At 39.0% G+C, this 21,682-nt stretch overlaps 1 pseudogene; it reads left to right on the top strand.

The window, feature by feature from the left end:
* The first annotated feature begins 4,367 nt into the window (after positions 1-4,367).
* LOC101037384 (kinesin-like protein KIF2A pseudogene) lies at positions 4,368-13,997 on the top strand (annotated as a pseudogene).
* The last annotated feature ends 7,685 nt before the right edge of the window (positions 13,998-21,682 follow it).

The raw sequence follows: 21,682 nt of genomic DNA, 5'->3' as shown, positions 1-21,682 counted from the left end.
GACGTTCAGGAAATAGCCAGCAGACACAGAGGAAACAAAGTGCTGAGAATTTAATATCACATACGTCATGATGGGAAAGAACATATGATCTCTTTCTCTATTTGAACCACTAAAACTGTAGTATACCACCAAAGAGGTTAATAAAATGTGACATGTCCTTTTGAATTATAAGTTGTGAAAGAATAAATAAAAGAAATTACATTTTAAAAATTAATCGCTGCCTGTTCACTGCTAAATTCATCATGCAAAGACTTTGAGTGAGTGTCCTATAAAACTGTCCAAGTATTTAAAAAATGCCTTTCTTTGAAAACTTATTGTGTATATTAGTATTTTAAAATTCTATCAAACTTATTCTAATATACTTCTCAATGTTCCAACAAGAAAGTTTGTGGCAAACTTTCAACGACCACGAACCACTAGTTTAGGAAATGGTAGTCTAATTGTATGAAAGCATCTGGGCATATAAAAATATGGGATATATTTAAATATCTTTTGGAAGACTAGAAGTTATAGTAATTTATAATGATAATTTACAGTGATAAATATTTGACAAACCTCCGAAGGAAAATGAAACGATCAGTATCTGTTGAATGTAGAAAATAAAGGCAGAGACTATTTTTTGCCTGACTGACATTGTTGGAATCCCCAAGAAAAACTGAATGGTGAAACTGGATCTTTTGTCACTCAGCATGTCATGGTCCTCGGCAACTGATTTTCATTACAGTCACATATAGCTTAATGACAGGAATACATTCTGAGAAATTGTGGTTAGGCAATTTCTGTGATGCAGTGTGAACATCATAGAGTGTACTTACTCGAAGCCAGATAGCATAGCCTACTACACACCTAGGCTATCTGGTCTACCCTATTGCTCCTAGGCTACAAACCTGTACAGCAAGCATGTCACTGCAGTAAATACTGTAGGTAACTGTAACACAATGGTTTCAATTACCTATACCATTGTGTTACAATTAACTACAGTATTTACTGCAGTGACATGCTTGCTGTACAGTAAAATGTTAAGGTACAGTAAAATGCAGAATAAAAGCTAAACAGTGGTATAGCTGTATTGGGCACTTAACACAAATGGAGTTTATAGGACTGGCAGTTGCTCTGGGTGATTGAGTGAGTGGTAGGTGATTGTGAAGGCCAGGACATGACCGTGTACTACTGCAGACGTCATCAACACTATACACCTACGTTACACTACATTTATCTTCAAAATTGTCTTTTTTCAGTAATAAACATAAATAAGGTTTCAATAATAAATACTAATTTACTGTAACTTTTTTACTTTACATACTTTTTAATTTTAAATTATTTTATTTATTTATTTATTTTTGAGAAGAGTCTCACTCTTTACCCAGAAAGGAGTGTAATGGCGTGGTCTCGGCTCACTGCAGCCTCTGCCTCCTGGGTTCAAGAATTCTCCTGCCTTAGCCTTTCAAGTAGCTGGGATTACAGAAGCCCATCACCACGCCTGGCTAATTTTTGCATTTTTACTGGAGACAGGGTTTCACCATGTTGGCCAGGTTGGTCTCGAACTCCTGACCTCATGATTCACCTGCCTGGGCCTCCCAAAGTGCTGAGATTACAGGGGTAAGTCACCGTGCCAGGCCTTAAATTACTTTTTAATTTTTAATTTAACTTTTTGACTCTTGTACTAACATAACATAAACTGCAAAGACATCGTACAGCTGTACAAAAATGTTTTCTTTCTTTATATCCTTCTTCTGTAAGGTTTTTCTATTTTTCTTTTTTTTTTCACTTTTTAAACTTTTTTGTTAAAAATGAAAATACAAACACACACATTAACCCAGACCTACACAAGTTCAGGATCATCAATTTCACTGTCTTCCACCTCCATATCTTGTCCCACTGGAAGTTTTTCAAGGGCACTAACAGGCATGAAGCTGTCATCTCCTGTGATAATAACAACGCCTGCTTTTGGAATGCCTCCTGAAGATATCCCTGAGGCTGTTCTACATGTAACTTTAAAAAAATCAGTATAAAGAATAAGCTTTAAAATAATGAAAAAAATGTACTAAATATACAAACTGGTATCATAATGACAAAAATATGATAAATATACAAACTGGCACCACAGTCATTTATTATCACTATTATTATGTACTATATATAACTGTATATGGTACTCTATGACTGGTAGTAAATGTAGATATGTTTATACCAGCATCCTCACAAACACATGAATAACACATTGCACTACAATGTTGTGATGGCTATGACGTAAATAGGCATAGGAATTTTTCAGCTCTATTATAATCTTATGGGACCAATGAGGTGTATATGGTTCATCTTTGAAGCGTCATTGTGTGGTTTGTGACTATACTAAAAAAGCATATTTTTGTGATTAACTTGAATGCTAATTTTATATAGAGTGTATAGAATGGACTCAATTCAGTAACAAACTAATATGTGAGTAAATCACCTGCCAATTAGCATCTGATATTATCATGAAAAGAATATCCTTGATAAGAAAAAGCATGGAGATCTTTCGAAGGTGACAGCCCTTAACGTTACATTAAATTGACTTTATTCATCCAGTGAGTGCCATCAATAGCCAAGTCATGAAGCTTTATGATATATGCCTTCTGGCAAAACTAACATTTGATAAGTGCACCTGACAATTAGATTATTCCTGGGGAGGGGGAACAGGGAGCCAGAACTCGCTTGTAATTTGCATGAATTGATGGTGTCATGGAATTCCTGGATATAAATAATATGCTTATTTCCCCAAGAGTTTATCATTGTTGCCATGTACACTAACTTATCAGAAAATTCCTAGTGAGACATCTTTCCTGAGGGCTCTATGGGGCAGAAGAATGAGACTGAACAGTCAGTACAGGCTGTCTGGCAGGAAAAACTCTCTCCCTAAGTTGGTCCAGCATTTGCCTCCAGTCTAATGTTCTGTGGGTTCCAGGTAAGTCAATTTCACAAAGAAGATGGCAACAGAGAAAGAGTCCCAGGAATGGGCAAAGGAACCCCAGGCTGAGGGCACTGTGGTTTCTTCAGGTCCCACAAACAGAGCAGATGCTGTGTTCCTGACCTGTTTGGAAGTGAGCACTGAATGCTATTGAAAAAAGTCAGTTAAAACAGGCAGTGGCATGCCTCAGTTCTAAACAATCCCACTTTAACCAAAAACATATAATGCAAATTTATGTATCATGATTATAACTGCTTTGTATTGTATTTGTTCTTTGTTCCCACTTTCTTCTGCCTTCTCTGGTATTAACAAACATTTTATGTAATTCCATTTTATCTTCTCTTAACATATCAACTAGAGTTCTTTTTTGAAAAAATTAAATGGTTGACCTAGAGTTTGCAATACACTAAGTCCACATTCAAAAAATCACTATGGCACTTCCAAACGTAGTAAGGGTCCCAATTCCTCCTGCTGTCACTTAGGACATTGCTGTTCTTTATTTCACTTACCCATTAGATATAGTCACCCACTACATTGCCACAATAATTAATTTAAGTGAACAGCTTGCTTTAGATCAATTAAAACTAAGAAAAATAAAAGATTTAAATTTACTTTTACTTATTCGTTCTCTGATGTTTTCCTTTCTTTACGTAGATTCACCTTTCTGACTACATCAATTTCCTTCCCCCTAAAGAACATCCTTTAACACTTCTTGTAGGATGGTCTGCTGGCAAGGAATTCCCTCAGGTTTTGTTTCCCTGAGAAAGTCTTTATTGCTCCTCCACTGGTAAAGGATAATTTCACTAGATATAAATCTCTAAATAGAGGTTGACCGAGACGGCTGAATAGAAGCCTCCACCAATCATCCTCCCCACAGGAACACCAAATTTAACAATTGTCTGCACACCAAAAAAACCTTCATAAGACCCAAAAATCAGGTGAGTGATCACAGACCTGGTTTTTACTTCCTATCACTCAAAGAGGCACTGAAGATGGTAGGAAAGACCACCCTGAATTGCCAATGCCACCCCTCCCCAGTTCTTCAGTAATGGCCACGTGGCACAGAGAGAGAATCTGTACACTTGTGGGAAGGAGAGCACAGTGATTGCGGGATTTTGCATGGGAACTCAGTGCTGCCAACACCAGGCAGAACTCAGCTGGGAACCATAGAGAGAACATTTAGACCAGTCCTAACCAGAAGGGAATCACCCATCCCAGCAGCTGGAACTCGAGTTTCAGCAACTCTCAGCACCACAGGCTAAAGTGCTATGGGATCCTGGATAAATATGAAAGGCAATCGAGGCCACAAGGACTGCAAATCCCAGGTAACTCCTAGCACTGTGCTGGACTTGAAGCCAGTGGACTTGGGGGTTATGCAACCTAGTGACATACCAGCTGGGGTAGCTAACAGAGTACTTGCATGGCCCCTGCTCTAACCCCACACAGGGAAGCTCACCACGATGAAAGTAGCCGCTCCCTTCTGCCCGAGGAGAGGAGAGGGAAAAGTGAAAAGGACTTTGTCTTGCATCTTGAATATCACCTTAGCAACAGAAAGATAGAGCACCAGGCAGAGTCGTGAGGCCCCTATTCCAGACCCTAGCTCCCAGACAGTATTTCTAGACATATCCTGAGCCAAAAGAAAACCCACTGCCTTGAAAGGAAGGATGCAGTTCTGGCAGGATTTATCACCTGCTAACTAAAGAACCCTTCGGTCCTGAATACCTAGCAGTGGTAACCAGGTAGTACATGCCATGGGCCTTGGGTGAGACTCTGAGATGCGCTAGTTTCAGGTGTTACCCAGCATGTTCACAGCTGTGGTGCCTATGAGGAGAGACTCCTTCTGCTTGAGAACAAAAGAGGGAAGAATATAGGAGACTTTGTCTTGCAGCTTAGGTACCATAGTGGGGAGAGTACCAAGCAGGCTCTTGGGATCCCCAATTCCAGGCCTCGGCTCTTAGATATCATTTCTGGTGCTCCTGGACCAGAGAGGAGCCCATTGCCATGAAGCGCGAGTCCTAGACCTGGAAGCATTCACCACAAGCTGACTGAAGAAGCTGTGGGCCTTAAGTGAATATTGGTGGTACCCTGTAGTACTCCCCCAGGAACCTGTGGGGATGGTAGACACAGGGGGAGAGTCCTCTGCCTGGGGAAAGTGGAAAGAAGAGTGGAAATGCCTTCGTCTTATGGTTTTGGTGCAAGCTTAGCTGCAGTAGAATAGAGCACCAGGCAAATTTCTAAGATCTCTGACTCCAGGACGTGGCTCCAGGACAGCATCTCTGGACTTGCCAGGACCCAGGGGAACTTACCACCCTGAAGGGAAACACACAAGACTTTTTGGCTTAGCCACCTCCAGACGGTAGAGCCCTAGCACATTGAGCAAACATAAGCACTAGCCAGGTAGTGGCTACAGTGGGTCTTGGGCGAGACCCAGTGTTGTGCCAGCTTCAGGTCTGACCCAGCACAGTCCCAGTGGTGGTGGCCATAGGAGTCCTTTTGTCACCCCTCCCCCAGCTCCAGGCAGCTCAGCACAAACAGGGAGACTTTGTGTTTTTAGGAGAAATGAAGGGAAGAGAACAAGAGTATTTGCCTGATAATCCAGACAGTTCTTTTGGATCTTATTGAAGACCACTAAGGCCGTACCTCTACTGGTCTACAAGAACCTCACCATTACTTAGCTTGGGATGCCCTTTAATGCAGATATGGCTGCAGTGACCAAAAACTTAGATCACAACATCCAAGTCTCTTTGAATAGCTGGAAAGTCTTCCTAAGAAGAACAAGTACAAACAAGTCCAGACTATGAAGACTGCAATAAATACCTAACTATTCAATGCCCAAATACCAATGACACATTCACAAACATCAAGACCATCCAGGAAAATATGAGCTCACCAAACAAACTACATAGGCACCAGAGGCCAATCCTGGAGATACAGAGATACGTGACCTTTCAAACAGAGAATTCAAAATAGCTGTTTTGAGAAAACTCAAAGAAATCCAAGATAAAACCAAAGAAATTTGGAATCCTATCAGATAAATTTAACAAAGAAATTGACATAATTAAAGAGAATAAAACAGAAATTCTGGGATTGAAAAATGCAACTGACATATCAAAGAATGCATATCGGTCTCTCTCTCTCTCTCTCTCTCTCTGAGACAGAGTTTTGCTCTTGTCACCCAGGCTGAAGTGCAGAGGCATGACCTCAGCTCACTGCAACCTCTGCCTCCCAGGTTCAAGTGATTATCCTGCCTCAGCCTCCTGAATAGCTAGGATTACAGGCATCTATCATTTATATTTTAATATAAAATATTAAAAATAATTTTTATATTTTTAGTAGAGACAGGGTTTCACCACGTTGTCCAGGCTAGTCTCGAACTCCTGAACTCAGGTGACTCACCCACTTCAGCCTCCCAAAGTGCTGAGATTACAGGTGTGAGCCACTGCACCTGGCCCAGAGTATTCTAATAACAGAACTGATCAGACAGAAGAATTAGTGAGCTTGAAGATAGGCTGTTTGAAAATACACAGTCAGAGGAGACAAAAGAGAAAAGAATGAAGCACACCTACAGGATCTAGAAAATAGCTTCAAAAGGGCAAAGCTAAGAGTTATTGGCCTTAAAAAGGAGGTGGGGGTTAGAAAGTTTATTTAAGGGGATAATAACAAAGAACTTCTCACATCTAGAGAAACATATCAATATTCAAGTACAAGAAGGCTGTAGAATACCAAGAAGATTTAACCAAAAGAAGACTACCTCAAGGCATTTAATAATCATACTCCCAAAGGTGAAGGATAAAGAAAGGATCTTAAAAGCAGCAAAAGAAAAGAAACAAATAACATACAATGGAGCTCCAATATGCCTCACAGCAGACTTTTCAGTGGAACCTTTAGAGGCCAGGAGAGAGTGGCATGACATATTTAAAGTGCTGAAGGGAAAAAACTTTTATTCTAGAATCGCTTATCTGGCAAAAACATCCTTCAAACATGAGTGATAAATAAAGACTTTCCTAGACAAACAAAAGCTGAGAGATTTCATCAACACCAGACCTGTCCTATAAGAAATGCTAAAGTGAGTTCTTCCATCAGAAAGAAAAGGATGCTAAAGAACAATAAGAAATCATCTGCAGGGGCCAGGTGTGGTGGCTCACGCCTGTAATCCCAGCACTTTGGGAGGCCAAGGCAGGCGGATCACAAGGTCAAGAGATTGAGACCATCCTGGCCAACATGGTGAAACCCCGGCTCTACTAAAAAAAAAAAAAATATATATATATATACAAAAATTAGCTGGGCCTGGTTGCACACCCCTGTAGTTCCAGCTACTCATGAGGCTGAGGCAGGAGAATTGCTTGAACCTGGGAGGTGGAGGTTGCAGTGAGCCGAGATTGCACCACTGCCCTCCAGCCCAGTGCCTGGAGATGGAGCGAGACTCTGTCTCAAAAAAAAACAAAAACAAAACAAAAAAAAAAGAAATCATCTGAAGGTACAAAACTCAGAACAGTGAATACAGGTATTGATCAACTTACGACCTATGCAACTTACGACCATTCAACTTTATGACCACAATCGCTAGCCACGACTGCTCCACGTCTGGCAGCACAAACGTTGCCCAGCTGGGCGTACGACAGTGAGGACCAGCTTCTAGCAGCACTACCATCTCCACGTGCACCATTTCAACTGTACATATAGCCTACTCAACTTACGACCAAATCATGTTACAACCATTCCGCGGTCCCGACCGTGGTCATAAGTTGAGCACTTCCTGTACTCAGAAAAACAGAGAATGTTATAAAACTGTAATTGTTTTGTGTAAACTACTTATACCTTGAGTAGAATGATGAAAAGATGAACCAATCAAAAAGAATGACTACAACAACTTTTTAAGACATGGACAGTACTATAAGATATAAATAGAAACAACAAAAAGTTTAAAAGCTAGGGGACAAAGGTAAAGTACAGAGTTTTTATTAGATTTTCTTTTGTTTGTTTATGCATTCAGTTTTGAGTTGTCATCAGTTTAAAATATCAGTTTATAAGATATTATTCACAAGCCTCATGGTAGCCTCAAATCTAAAAACATACAATGATTCACAAAAGATAAAAATCAAGTAATTAAAACATACTACTAGAGAAAAATCACCTCCACTAAAAGGAAGAAAAGAAGAAAGAAAAGAAGACATGACCACACAACAATCAGAAAACTAACAATAAAATGACAAGAGTAAGTCCCTATTTGTCAGTGACAATATTGAATACAAATAGACTAAACCTCTAGTGGAAAGACATAGAGTGGTCGAATGGATGAAAAAAAGACCCAGTGATGTGTTGCCTACAAGAATCACACTTCACCTATAAAGACACACATAGACTGAAAATAAAGGGAGGGAAAAGATGCTCTATGCCAATGGAAACAAAAAAACTGGAGTAGCTATACTTATATAAGACAAATAGACTTCAAGACAAAAACTATAAAAAGAGACAGAATAATAAATGAGTCACTCAGCAAGAGAATGTTAACTATTGTAAATATACACGCACCCAACACTGGAGCACCTAGATTTTTAAAGCAAATATTTTTAGAGCTAAAGAGAAAGAAAGGCCCCAATACAATAACAGCTAAAGACTTCAACCGTCCAACTTCAGCATTGGATAGATCATCCAGACAGAAGTTCAACAAAGAAACATCAGTCTCAATCTGCACTATAGACCAAATGGATCTAATAGGTATTTACAGAACATTTCACCCAAAAGCTGCAGAATACGCATTCTCCTGGGGACATAGCTAATTTTCAAGAATAGACCATATGTTCACCACAAAACAAGTCTTAAATCATTCACAAAATTGAAATAATATCAAGTATCTTCTCTGACCACAATATAATAAACCTACAAATCAATAACGAGAGGAACTTTGGAAACTATACAAACATGGAAATTAAACAATATGCTCTTGAGTGACCAGTGGGTCACTGAAGAGATTAAGAAGAAAATCGAAAAATATTTTGAAACAAATGATAATGGAAACACAACATACCAAAACCTATGGGGTACGGCAAAAGCAGTACCAGGAGGGAAGTTTATAGCTGTAAGGGTCTACATCAAAAAAAGATAAAATTTTCAAACAAAAAAAAACAAACAATAAAAAATCCCACCTAACTGCATCTTCAAGAACTAGAAAAGCAAGCACAAATAAGCTCAAAGTTATAGAAAGAAATTAAATAATAAAGACCAGAGCAGAAATAAATGAAATTAAATGAAGAAAACAAAAGATCAATGAAACAAAAAGTTAGTTTTTTAAAAAAGATAAACAAAATTGACAAAACTTTAATCAGAGTAGCTAAAAAAAAAGAGAGAGAAGAACCAAATAAATTAAGTCAAGCTAGGCACAGTGGCTCACATCTGCAATCCCAGCACTTTGGGAAACTGAGGCAGGTGGATCACCTGAGCTCAGGAGTTCAAGACCAGCTTGGCCAACATGTTGAAACTCTGTCTCTACTAAAAACATAAAAATTAGCCAGGGGTGGTGGCACACACCTGTAGTTCCAGCTACTCAGGAGGCTGAGGCATGAGAATTGCTTGACTCTGGGAGGCAGAGGTTGCAGTGAGTTAAAACCCTGCCATTGCATTTCAGCCTGGGCAACAGAGTCAGATTCTGTCTTTAAAAGAATAATTAAATAAGAGATGAAAAAGGAAGGCCAGGTACAGTGGCTCAAGCCTGTAATCCCAGCACTTTGGGAGGCTGAGGTGGGTGGATCACGAGGTCAAGAGATCGAGACCATCCTGGTCAACATGGTGAAACCCCGTCTCTACTAAAAATACAAAAAATTAGCTGGGCATGGTGGTGCGTGCCTGTAATCCCAGCTACTCGGGAGGCTGAGGCAGGAGAATTGCCTGAACCCGGGAGGCGGAGGTTGCGGTGAGCCGAGATCGTGCCATTGCACTCCAGCCTGGGTAACAAGAGCAAAAAAAACTCCGTCTCAAAAAAAAAAAAAAAAAAAAAAAGAGATGAAAAAGGAGACATTACAACCAATACCACAGAAATTCGAGGGATCATTAGAGGCTTCTATGAGCAATTATATGCCCATAAATTAGAAAATCTACCTGGAGCAATCAGACAAGAGAAAGAAATAGAGGATATCCAGATTAGAAAGAGAGAAGTCAAATTGTCCTTGTTTGCAGATGATATGATCATATTTGGGAAAACCTAAAGTCTCTACCAAAAAAAAACCATTAGAACTGATAAACAAATTTATTAAAGTTGTAGGATACAAAATCAACATACAAAAATCAGTAGGATTTCTATATGTCAAGAGCGAACAATCTGAAAAAGAAATAGAGAAACTAATCCCATTTACAATGACAACAAATAAAATTAAATAGCTAGGAATTAACCAAAGAAGTGAAAAATCTCTACAATGAAAACTATAAAATTTGACCAAAGAAATTAAAGAGGACATAAAAAAATGGAAAGATATTCCATGTTCATGGATTAGAAGAATCATCATTAAAATGTCCATACTACCTAAAGATTCAATGCGATCTCTATCAAAATACCAATGACGTTCCTCACAAAAACAAAAAAGTTATAAAATTTTTATGACACCACAAAAGACCTAGAATAGCCAAAGCTATCCTAAGCAAAAAGAACAAAAGTGGAGGAATCATATTACCTGACTTCAAATTACATCACCATGTTGTAGTAACCAAAACAGCATGGTACTGGCTTAAAAACAGACACATAGACTAATGCAGCAGAATACAGAACTCAGCAACAAATCAGCACATCTACAATGAATTCATTTTTGACAAAGTTGCCAAGAACATACATTGTGGAAAGGACCATCTCTTCAATAAATGGTGCTAGAAAAACTGAATATCCACATGCAGAAGGATGAAACTGGACTCTCCTATCTCTGGCCCGATCCAAAAATAAAACCAAAATGGACTAAAGAATTAAATCTAAGACCGCATATTATGAAACTACTATAAGAAAACATTAGACAAACTAGGACATTGGACTGGGCAAAGATTTCTTCAATAATACCCCATAAGCACAGGCAACTGAAGCAAAAACCGACAAATGGGATCACATCAACTTAAAAAGCTTTTGCACGGTGAAGGAAACAATTAACGAAGTGAAAAGACAACCCACTGAATGGGAGAACATATCTGCAAACTATCCATCTCACAAGGGATTTATAACCAGAATATATGAGTAGTACAAACAAATCTACAGGAAAAAAAAAATCTAATAAGCTAATTAAACATGGGCAAAAGATCTGACTGGACATTTCTCAAAAGAAGACATACAAATGGCAAACAGTTATATGAAAAGGTGCTTGACATCATTGATCATCAGAGAAATGCAAATCAAAATTATAATGAGATACTATCTTACCCCAATTAAAATGGCTTTTATCCAAAGACAGATAATAATCAATGCTGGTGAGGATGTGGAGATAGGGGAAACTCATACACTGTTGGTGGGGATATAAATTAGTATAATCACTACGGAGAGTAGTCTGGAGGTTCCTGAAAGAGTTAAAAAGGGACACCTACCCTGCCGCCTCCTTTTCTACCCTCCCATTCTCCTCCTTGGGCCCACTGCTGCTGCTCCAGATGAGGTGACGGCAACGGCCGACTTCAGCAAGACCCAGATTGGAATTTATGTGGGGATCAAGCGCAGCGATGGCCAAATACATCAGACAATGGTAACATCTTTAAATGAAGATAATGAAAGTGTAACTGTTGAATGGATAGGAAATGGAGATGCAAAAGGCAAAGAGATTGACCTGGAGAGCATCTTTTCACTTAACCCTGACCTTGATCCTAATGAAGAAATTAAACCCAGTCCAGAAACACCTCCACCTCCAGCATGCTCAGCCAAAGTAAACAAAATTGTAAAGAATCGATGGACTGTGGGTTCTATTAAGGATGACCCTCCTCCAAGAAGTAAGAGTGGTTGGTTCTTCACACACATAACCCAGTCAATTTCCTGAACGGACTTTCTCTGCACAACAGAATGCATGTAGAAAATCTAATTGTGTAAAAGAGGTAGAAAAACTGGAAGAAAAATGAGACTAAAAGGAGACTGCAACAGCAAGAATTTAGAGAAAAAAGAGCCCAGGATGTTGATGCTACAATCACAAATTATGAAATTATGTGTATAATCAGAGACTTTAGAGGAAGTTTGGATTATAGACCATTAACAACAGCAGACATATTGATGTACATAGGATACGTGTGTGTGTGTAAGGAAATGACCACTCAAGAAAAAAGAAACTCGGCGGGGCGCGGTGGCTCACGCCTGTAATTCCAGCACTTTGGGAGGCCGAGGCGGGTGGATCACGAGGTCAAGAAATCAAGACTGTCCTGGCCAACACGGTGAAACCCTGTCACTACTAAAAATACAAAAACATTAGCCGGGCGTGGTGACACGCGCCTGTGGTCCCAGCTACCCGGGAAGCTGAGGCGGAAGAATCACTTGAACCCAGGAGGCGGAGGTTGCAGTGAGTGGAGATTGCACCACTGCAGTTCATCCTGGCGACAGAGCAAGACTCCTTTTCAAAAAAAAAAAAGAAAGAAAGAAAGAAAAGAAAAAAAGAAACTCAAATAAAAGATCTTGATGTAATCACAATTCCTAGCAAATATGTTGTGATGGTACATGAACCAAAACAAAAGGTAACTTTAAAAAGGTACTTAGAAAACCAAACATTTCGTTTTGATTATGCCTTTGATTACTCAGCTCCTAATGAAATGGTTTACAAGGTTACTGCTAAACCACTAGTGGAAACTATGTTTGAAAGGGGAATGGCTACATGCTTTGCTTATGGGCAGATTGGAAGTGGAAAATCTCCAGTGAAAAATTGTGGGTGGTGACTTTTCAGGAAAGAGCCAAGATTATTCTAAAGGAATTTATGCATTAGCATCTCCGGATATCTTTTTAATGCTAAAGAAGGCAAACTATAAAAAGCTAGAACTTCAGTATATGCGACCTTCTTTGAAATTTATAGTGGAAAGCTGTTTGACTTGCTAAATAGGAAAACAAAATTAAAACTTCTAGAAGGTGGAAAACAGCAGGTTCAAGTGGCAGGATTACAGGAACGGGAGGTCAAATGTGTTGAAGATGTCATGAAACTCATTGACGCAGGCAACAGTCACAGAACACCCAGTGAAACATCTGCAAATGCACATTCATCTCAGATCCATACAGTGTTTCAGATTATTCTTTTTTTTTTTTTTCAGATTATTCTTAAAAGGAAAGGAAAACTACAGGAAAATTTTTCCTCATTGATTTGGCTGAAAATGAAAGAGGAGCTGATACTTCCAGTGCAGACAGGCAAACAAGGCTTGAAGGTGCTGAAATTAATAAAAGCCTTTTAGCACTCAAGGAGTGCATCACAGCCTTAGGTAGAAGTAAACTTCATGCTGCTTTCTGTGCAAATAAGATTCTTTCACAGGTGAAAACTCTCATATCTGCCTGATCGCCACAATCTTTCCAGGATTTGCATCCTGTGAAAACACTCTTAATACATTAAGATATGCAAATAGGGTCAAAGAATTGACTGTAGATCCAACTGCTGCTGGTGATGTTCAGCCAATCCACCAAACCGGATTGATGACTTAGAGACACAGTGGGATGTGGGGAGTTCCCCTAAGAGAGATTATCTAAAACTTATTTGAACAAAATGAAGAAGTTTCTCCACAACTGTTAGCTTTCCATGAAGTGGTCTCACAAATAGTAGAAATGGAAGAACAAGTTGTAGAAGATCATAGAGCAGCATTCCAGGAATCAGTTTGATGGTTAGAAGATGAAAAGCCTCTCCTAGATATGACTGAAGAAGTAGACTATGAGGTCAATTCATACGCCACACAACTTGAAGCCATTCTTCAGCAAAAAACAGACATTTTAAGTGAGCTGCAGGATAAAGTGAAATCTTTCTGCGCAACTCTACGAGAAGAAGAACAAGCCAGCAAGCAAATCAACCGAAGAGACCCTGTGCCCTTTAAACCAGCATTTGCTGCTAAAGGATGCCCAGAACCCTCACTATTGTAACATACAACAGTTCAGCTGTAAGGGCCATTTGAAAGTTTGAAATTTTAAGTATCTGTGGAAAATGTTTTGTCTTTCACCTGAATTACATTTCAATTTTGTGAAACACTCTTTTTTCCACAAAATGCTTCTAGTCCAGGAGGCACAACCAAGAACTGGGATTAATAAAGCATTTTGTTTCATTTACACAAATAGTGATTTACTTTTGGAGATCCTTGTCAATTTTATTTTCTATATGATGAAGTAGGACTGCAGACTCCATCCAGAGCCAGATAGTAGGGGGAAGCTACAGCATTTCTTTTTAACTCGGTTCAGTTTTTGCAGTGAGACTGAGCAGTTTTAAATCCTTTGCATGCATGAATACCTCATCAGTGATTGTACATACCTTGCCCACTCCTAGGGACAGCTGTGCTCACCTTTTCCTGCTTTGTGCCTTGACTAAGGCTACTGACCCTACATTTCTGAAGCACAGCCAAGAAAAATTACATTCCTTGTTATCGTAAATTACCTTTGTGTGTATTTGAGACTTTTTGTGTGTGTGACTAGTTAATTTTGCAGGGTGTGCCACATCATTGAACTGAACTAAAGTCTGTTACACGGGATATAGCTACTGCACCGTTCCATGTTATATATAAAGAAATCTGGAATTATGATTTTAAAACCACATAACATGTGATTATAGTTTTTCTTAGCATTTTCTTTATAAAGAGCTAAAATATAAACTAGCTGGTATATAATAAAAAGTAATGAAATTCTGGAAAAAAAAAAAAAAAGAATGAAAAATAGAGCTACCACATGATCCAGCAATCCCACTGGTAGGTGTATACACAAAAGAAAGAAAATCAGTATATCAAAGTGATATCTGCAGTCTCACGTTTCACAATAGCCAAGATTTGGAGGCAATCTGACTGTCTGTCAACACATGAATGGACAAAGAAAATGTGATACATATTTACAATGGAGTACTATTCATCCATGAAAAAGAATGAGATACCATTATTTGCAACAACATGGATGAAACTGGAGGTCATTATGTTAAGTGAAATAAGCCAGGCACAGAAAGACAAACTTCTCATGCTCTCATTTATTTGTTGAAACTAAAAATTTTAACAATTAAACTAATGGAGATAGAGAGTAGACTGATGTTTACCAGAGGCTGGGAAGGGCCGTTGGGGAGTGGTGGGAGGGAAGTGAAGATGGTTAATGGGTACAAAAAATAGTTTAAAAAGAATGGGTAAGATCTAGTATTTGATAGCATAACATAGTGGTGTAATAATTTAATTGTAAATTTAAAAGTAACTAAAGAGTATAATTGGATTGTTTGTAACACAAAGGATAAATGCTTGAGGTGGTGAATAACCCATTCATCCAGATATGATTATTACACATTGTGTGCCTATATCAAAATATCCCAAACACACCATAAATATATAAACCTACTATGTACCCACAAAAACTGTAAGTTAAAAAATAAAAGAAACTCCCATTTGGTGGGGATTTTTTTCTTTCATCACTTTTCATGTTCTTGTTGCATAATTTCTGAGGAGAAGCCTTTGTAATTTCTACCCTTGTTCCTCTGTGGGTGAGGTGTTTGTATTTTTTCTCTCTCTCTCTTTTTGCTCTGGCTTCTTGCCAGATTTTCTCTTTGTCACAGTTTGACTATAATATGTGTAAGTGTAGCCTTTTGTTATTTATCTGCTTGTTATTTTCTGAGCTTCTGAACCTGTGGTTTGGTGCTCTTCTGGTATTCCTGATGGCACGTATACACACCTTGTGATATTGTCCCACAGATATCAGATGTTCTATTATGTTTGGGTTATTTTGTTTATTTTTTGGTTAGTTGGTTTTATCCTGGTCCTTTAAAAATGTATTGGCTTGGATGTCTATCAAAATAGCCAAATAGAAACAGCTCCAGTCCGCAGTTCCCAGTGTGAGCAATGGGTGAGTGATCTCCACATTTCCAACTGAGTGGCACCCAGAATGCCAGCGAGACAGAGCCACTCATTCCCCTGAAAAAGGGGGCTGAAGCCAGAGAGACAAGTGATCTGGCTGTGTGGGTCCCACCCCAACAAAGACCAGCAACCTAAGATCCACTGGCTTGAAATTCTCGCAGCCAGCATGGCAGTCTTAGCTAGACCTGAGATATTCCAGCTTGGTAGGGGGAGGGGTGTCCACCATTGCTGAGGCTTCCACTGGCCGTTTTAAATTTGCCTGTGTAAACAGAGTCCCTGGGAAGTTTACACAGCAACTGGGTGGGGCCTCTGCAGGCAGACTGTCCCTAGACTCCCTTCCTGCTGGGCAGGGCATCTCTGAAAAAAGGCAGCAGCCCGTCAGGGACTTATAAATAAAGCCCCCAGCTTCCTAGGACAGAGCACCTGGGAAAAGGGATGGTTGGGGGGTTCAGCTTCAGCAGATTTAAACATCCCTGCACATCATCTCTGAAAGGAGCAATGGATCTCCCAGCACAACACTCGAGCTCTAATAAGAGACAGACTGACTCCTCAAGTGACCCCCTGACCCTTGTGTATCCTGACTGGGAGACATCTCATAGAGGAGAACTCTGGCTGGAATCTGGTGGATGCCCTTCTGGGACAAAGCTACCAGAGGAAGAAACAAGCAGCAATCTTTGCTGTTCTGTAGCTCTAGCAGGTGATTCCCAGGCAAACAGTGTCTGTAGTGGACCTCCAGCAAACTCCAGCAGATCTGCAGCAGAGGGGCCTGACTGTTAAAGGAAAACTAACAAACAGAAAAAAAGTTTGAACATCAACAGAAAGGATGTCTGCAGAGAAACCCCATCCAAAAGTCATCACCTTCAAAGTCCAAAGGTAAATCCACGAAGATGAGAAGGAACCAGTGCAAAAAGGCTGAAATCTCCAAAAACCAGAATGACTCTTCTTCTCCAAGAGATCACAACTCCTCACCAGCAGAGGAACAAAACTGGATGGAGAATTTGGACAGAAGCAGGCTTCAGAAGGTGGGTAATAACAAGCTTCTCTGAGCTAAAGGACTATGTTCTAACCCAATGCAAAGAAGGTGACAACCTTGAAAAAAAGTTAAACAAAATGCTAACTAGTATAACCAGCATAGTGAAGAACATAAATGACTTGATGAAGCTGAAAAACACAGCACAAGAACTTCATGAAACATACACAAGTTTCAACAGCCGAATTGATCAAGCGGAGGAAAGGATATAAAAGACTGATGATCAACTCAATGAAATAAAGCGAGAAGGCAATATTAGAGAAAAAAGAGTGAAAAGAAATGAACAAAGCCTATAAGAAATACGAGATTATGTGAAAAAAACAAAAATATGTTTGAGCAGTGTACCTGAAAGTGATGGGGAGAATGAAACCAAGTTGGAAAACACTTTCAGTATATTATACAGGAGAACATCCCCAACCTAGCAAGGCAGGCCAACATTCAAATTCAGGAAATACAGAGACCACCACAAAGATATTCCTTGAGAAGAGCAACACCAAGACACATAATTGTCAGATTCACCAGGTTTGAAATGAAGAAAAAAATGTTAAGGACAGCCAGAGTGAAAGGTTGGGTTACTCATAAAGGGAAGCCCGTCAGAGTCACAGTGGATCTCTCAGTAGAAGCCCTACAAGCCAGAAGAGAGTAGAGGCCAATATTCCACACCCTTAAAGAAAAGAATTTTCAACCCAGAATTTCATATTCAGCCAAACTAAGCATTATAAGCAAAGGAGAAATAAAATATTTTATGGACGAGAAACTGCTGAGAGATTTCGTCACCACTAGGCCTGCCTTACAAGAGCTCCTGAAGGAAGCACTAAGCATGGAAAGGAATAACCAGTACCAGCCACCGCAAAAACATAGCAAATTGTAAAGACCATCGACACAACGAAGAAACTGCATCAACTAATAATGGGCAAAACAACCAGCTAGCATCAAAATGGCAGCATCAAATACACATATTAAAATATTAATATTAAATTTCAATGATCTAAATGCCCCAATCAAAAGACACAGACTGGCAAATTGGATGAAAAAGTCAAGACCCATCAGTGTGCTGTATTCAGGAGACCCATCTCACATGCAAGGACACACATAGGCTCAAAATAAAGGATGGAGGAAGATTTACCAAGCAAATGGAGAGCAAAAAAAAAGCAAGGATGGCAATCGTAGTCTCTGATAAAACAGACTTTAAACCAACAAAACTCAGGAGACAAAGAAGAGCATTACATGACAGTAAAGGGATCAAAGTAACAAGAAGAACTAACTATCCTAAATATGTATGCACCCAATACAGAAGCACCCAGATACATAAAGTAAGTTCTTAATGAACTATAAAGAGACTTAGCCTCCCACACAATAATAATGGGAGACTTTAACACCCCACTGTCCATATTAGACAGATCAATGAGACAGAATATTAGCAAGGATATCCAGGACATGAACTCAGATCTGGACCACAGAACTCTCCACTTTAAATCAACAGAATATACAGTTTTCTCAGCACTGCAACACACTTACTGACCACGTAATTGGAAGTAAAACACTTCTCAGCAAATGCAAAAAATGGAAATCTTAACAGTCTCTCAGACCACAGTGCAATCAAAGTAGAACTCAGCATTAAGAAACTCACTCAAAACTGCACAACTACATGGAAACTGAACAATCTGCTCCTTAATGACTACCGGATACATAATGAAATGAAGGCAGAAATAAAAATGTTCTTCGAAACCAGTGAGAATGAAGACACAATGTACCAGAATCTCTGGGACACATTTAAAGCAGCATGTATAGGGAAATTTACAGCACTAAATGCCCACATGAGAAGTGAGAAAATAACTAAAATTGACACCCTAACGTCACAATTAAAAGAACTAGAGTAGAAAAATCAAACAAATTCAAAAACTAGCAGAAGGTGAGAAATAACTAACATCAGAGCAGAACTGAAGGACATGCAAACACATTAAAAAAAAAAAAAACTCAAAAAAAATCAATAAATCCAGGAGCTGGTTTTTTGAAAAGATCAACAAAATAGATAGACCCCTAGCCAGACTAATAAAAAAGAGAGAAGAATCAAATAGATGCAATAAAAAAAGTTTATAGGGGATATCACCACTGATCCCAAAGAAATACAAACTACCATCAGAGATTACTACAAACACCTCCATGCAAATAAACCAGTAAATCTAGAAGAAATAGATAAAATCCTGGACACTAACACACTCCCAAGACTAAACCAGGAAGAAGTAAAATTCCTGAATAGACCAAAAACAATGTCTGAAATTGAGGCAGCAATTAATAGCCTACCAACAAAAAGTGTCTAGGATCAGATGGGTCCACAGCAGAATTCTACCAGAAGTACAAAGGGAAGCTGGTACCATTTCTTCTGAAACTATTCCAAACAATACAAAAAGAAGGAATCCTTCCTAACTCATGTTATGAGACCGACATCATCATGATACTAAAACTTGGCAGTGACACAACTGAAAAAGAAAATTTCAGGTCTATATCCCTGATGTATATAGATGTGAAAATCCTCAATAAAATACTGGCAAACCAAATCCAACAGAACATCAAAAAGCTTATCAATCACGATCAAGTTGGCTTCATCTCTGGAATGAAAGCCTGGTTTAACATATGCAAATCTATAAACGTAATTCATTACATAAACAGAACCAAAGACAAAAACCACATGATAATAGATGCAGAGAAGGCCTTCAACAAAATTCAACAGCCCTTTGTGCTAAAAACTCTCAATAAACTAGGTATCAGTGGAACATATCTCAAAATAATAAGAGCTATTTATGACAAACCCACAGCCAATATCATACTGAATGGGCAAAAACTGGAAGCATTTTCTTTGAAAATTGGCACAAGACAAGGATGCCCTCTCTCACCACTCCTATTTAACATAGTCTTAGAAGTTATGGCCAGGGCAATCAGTCGAGAAAAAGAGGAAGGAAAAGAGGAAGTCAAATTGTCTCTATTTGCAGATGACATGATTGTGTATTTAGAAGACCCCACTGTCTCAGCCCAAAATCTCATTAAACTGATAAGCACAGCCAAATCATGAGTAAACTCCCATTCCCAATTGCTACAAAGCAAATAAAATACCTAGGAGTACAACTAACAAGGGATGTGAAGGACCTCTTCAAGGAGAACTACAAACCACTGCTCAAGGAAACAAGAGAGGACACAGATGGAAAACATTCCATGCTCATGGTTAGGAAGAATGAATATCATGAACGTGGCCATACCACCCAAAGTAATTTATAGATTTAATGCTATCCCCATCAAGCTACCATTGAATTTCTTCACAGAATTGGAAAAAAACACCTTAAACTTCATATGAAGCCAAGAAAGAGCCCACATAGCCAAGTCAATTCTAAGAAAACAAAACAAAGCTGGAGGCATCACACTACCTGACTTCAAACTATACTACAAGGCTACAGTAATCAAAACAGCATGGTACTGGTACCAAAACAAAGATACAGACCAATAGAACAGAACAGAGGCCTCAGAAGTAATGCCACACATAGACAACCATCTGATCTTTGACAAACCTGACAAAAACAAGCAATGGAGAAAGGATTCCCTATTTAATAAATAGTGTTAGAAAAACTGGCCAGCCATATGCAAAAAGCTGAAACTGGATCCCTTCCTTAAACCTTATAGAAAAATTAACTACAGATGGATTAAAGATTTAAACATAAGACCTAACACCATAAAAACCCTAGAAGAAAATTTAGGCAATATCATTCAGGACATCGGCATTGACAAGGACTTCATGACTAAAACACCAAAAGCAATGACAACAAAAGCCAAAATAGACAAATGGGATCTAATTAAACTTAACAGCTTCTGCACAGCAAAAGAAACTATCATTATAGTGAACTGGCAACCAACAGAATGAGAAAAAAATTTTGCAATCTACCCATCTGACAAAGGGCTAATATCCAGAATCTACAAATAACTTAAACAAATTTACAAGAAAAATCCAACAACCCCATCAAAAAGTGGGAGAAGGATATGAGCAGACACTTCTCAAAAGAAGATTTTCTGCAGCCAACAAACATGAAAAAATGCTCATCATCACTGGTCCTTAGAGAAATGCAAATCAAAACCACATTGAGATACCATCTCATGCCAGTTTGAATGGCAATCATTAAAAATTCTGGAGACAACAGATGCTGGAGAGGATTTAGAGAAACAGGAACGCTTGGAGTGTAAATTAGCTCAACCATTGTGGAAGACAGTGTGGTGATTCCTCAAGGATTTAGAAATAGAAATACCATTTGACTCAGCAATCCCATTATTGGGTATATACCCAAGAGATTATAAATCATTCTATTATGGTCACACATGCACATGTATGTTTATTGCAGCACTGTTCACAATAGCAAAGACTTGGAACCAACCCACATGCCCATCAGCAATAGACTGGATAAAGAAAATGCGGCACATATACACCACGGAATACTATGCAGTCATAAAAAAGGATGAGTTCATGTCCTCATGGCTGAAGCTGGAAATCATCATTCTCACCAAATTGACAGAAAAACAGAAAATCAAACACCACATGTTCTCATTTATAAGTGGGTGTTGAACAATGAGAACACAAGGACACAGGGAGGGGAACATCACACACTGGGACCTGTAAGGGGGTGAGAGGCTAGGGGAGGGTTAGCAAGGTATCGGGGGCTAGGAGA

Source organism: Saimiri boliviensis, chromosome 2 (genome assembly GCF_048565385.1).
Source record: "Saimiri boliviensis isolate mSaiBol1 chromosome 2, mSaiBol1.pri, whole genome shotgun sequence".
NCBI lineage: Eukaryota > Metazoa > Chordata > Mammalia > Primates > Cebidae > Saimiri > Saimiri boliviensis.
Note: the sequence above shows the minus strand (reverse complement) of the source record. Positions and strands in the feature narration are given on the sequence as shown.